At 32.2% G+C, this 2,413-nt stretch overlaps 1 non-coding gene across 1 annotated transcript; it reads left to right on the top strand.

The window, feature by feature from the left end:
* The first annotated feature begins 405 nt into the window (after positions 1 to 405).
* Positions 406 to 513, top strand: LOC112724580 (small nucleolar RNA R71). The gene has a single exon (XR_003163736.1). It is a non-coding gene; the product is annotated as a small nucleolar RNA R71 (small nucleolar RNA).
* Positions 514 to 2,413: the final 1,900 nt, after the last annotated feature.

Here is a 2,413-nt window from a genome sequence, read left to right as displayed (position 1 = left end):
GTTTCCATAAGGTTCACCTAAGTAATTTACCTCTGCTATTGCAGGGTTCTCAGGATCATAAGCTTCTTCTTCATGAGAAGCCTCTTGAGTACTGTTGGATGCAGCTTGCATTCCATGCAGACTCTGAGAGATCATATTGACTTGCTGAGTCAATATTTTATTCTGAGCCAATATGGCATTCAGAGTATCAACTTCAAGAACTCCCTTCTTCATAGGCGTCCCATTACTCACCGGATTCCTTTCAGAAGTGTACATGAACTGGTTATTAGCAACCATGTCAATGAGTTCTTGAGCTTCTGCAGGCGTTTTCTTTAGGTGAATGGATCCACCTGCAGAAGTGTCCAGTGACATCTTTGATAGCTCAGATAAACCATCATAGAATATATCCAGGATGGTCCATTCTGAAAGCATGTCAGAAGGACACTTTTTGGTCAACTGTTTGTATCTTTCCCAAGCTTCATAGAGGGATTCACCTTCTTTCTGTCTGAAGGTTTGAACATCAGCTCTAAGCTTGCTCAGCTTTTGAGGAGGAAAGTACTTGGCTAAGAAAGCCATGACCAGCTTATCCCAAGAGTTCAGGCTGTCTTTGGTTGAGAATCCAACCATAATCTAGCTCTATCTCTTACAGCAAAAGGGAAAAGCATGAGCCTGTAGACTTCAGGATCTACTCCATTAGTCTTAACAGTATCACATATCTGCAAGAATTCAGTTAAGAACTGAAAAGGATCTTCAGATGGAAGTCCATGAAACTTGCAGTTCTGCTGCATCAGAGAAACTAATTGAGGTTTCAGCTCAAAGTTGTTTGCTCCAATGGCAGGAATGGAGATGCTTCTTCCATGTAAATTGGAATTAGGTGCAGTAAAGTCACCAAGCATCCTCCTTGCATTATTATTATTTTCGGCTGCCATCTCCTCTGCTTGTTCGAAAATTTCTGAAAGGTTATCTCTGGATTGTTGTATTTTAGCTTCTCTTAATTTTCTCTTCAGAGTCCTTTCAGGTTCTGGATCTGCTTCCACAAGAATGTTCTTATCCTTGCTCCTGCTCATATGACAAAGAAGAAGGCACAGAAAAATAATAATAATAATGAGATCCTTTATACCACAGTATAGGGATCCCTTGTGAGTGGAAGAAGAGGGGGAGACAAAGAATGTAATATAAAGGAAGAAACACATCTGTGAGGATGGAAGGAGGTGAAATGAGATGTTAGGATATGAATGAATAAATAGAATGAGATGGGGGAGGGATAATTTTCGAAAATTATTTTGAAAAGGAGTTAGTGATTTTTGAAAATGGTTTTTGAAAAATTGTTAGTAATTTTCGAAAATTTTGAAATCAAAATAAAAATAAAATAATTAGTTAATTAAAAAGAAATTTTTGAAAAAGAGGGAAGATATTTTCGAAAATTAGAGAGAGAGAGTTAGTTAGGTAGTTTTGAAAAAGTTAAGAAACAAACAAAAAGTTAGTTAGTTAGTTGAAACAAATTTTAAAAGATAAGAAGTTAGGAAGTTAGAAAAGATATTTTGAAAAGATATTTTTGAACAAGATAAGATAAGAAGATATTTTGAAAAGATATGATAGAATTAGTTTTGAAAAAGATTTGATTTTTAAAATCACAATCAATGACTTGATTCATAAGAAATCACAAGATATGATTCTAGAATTCAAAGTTTGAATCTTTCTTAACAAGCAAGTAACAAACTTCAAATTTTTGAATCAAAACATTAATTGATTATGTTATTTTCGAAAATTATGATATAAAATAAGAAAAAGATTTTTGAAAAATATTTTTGGAATTTTCGAAAATAACTAAGAATTTTGAAAAAGATTTGATTTTTGAAAAAGATTTTGAAAAAGATAAGATTTTCAAATTGAAAATTTGATTTGACTCATGAGAAACAATTGATTTTTTAAAAATTTTTAAAAAGTCAACTCAATTTTCGAATTTGATGAGAGAAAAAGGGAAAGATATTTTTTTTTGATTTTTGAATTTTTATGATGCAAGAAAAACACTAAAAAGATGCAATGCATGAAATTTTTGATCAAAACAATGAATGCATGTAGAATGCTATGAATGTCAAGATGAACACCAAGAACACTTTGAATGTCAGATGAACATCAAGACACAATTTTGAAAAATTTTTAATGCAAAGAAAACATGCAAGACACCAAACTTAGAATTCTTTAATGCTTAGACATAAGAATTCAAGAATGCACATGAAAAACATGAAAAGACACAAAACAAAAAATCATTAAGATCAAACAAGAAGACTTACCAAGAACAACTTGAAGATCATGAAGAATACTATGAATGCATGATATTTTCGAAAAATGCAAGATGCATATGCAAGTGACACCAAACTTATAATGTGACTCAAGACTCAAACAAGAACACAAAAATATTTTTGATTTTTAT

This window comes from Arachis hypogaea, chromosome 11 (genome assembly GCF_003086295.3).
Source record: "Arachis hypogaea cultivar Tifrunner chromosome 11, arahy.Tifrunner.gnm2.J5K5, whole genome shotgun sequence".
Taxonomy (NCBI): Eukaryota; Viridiplantae; Streptophyta; class Magnoliopsida; order Fabales; family Fabaceae; genus Arachis; species Arachis hypogaea.
This window is presented reverse-complemented; position numbering and strand designations above follow the sequence as displayed.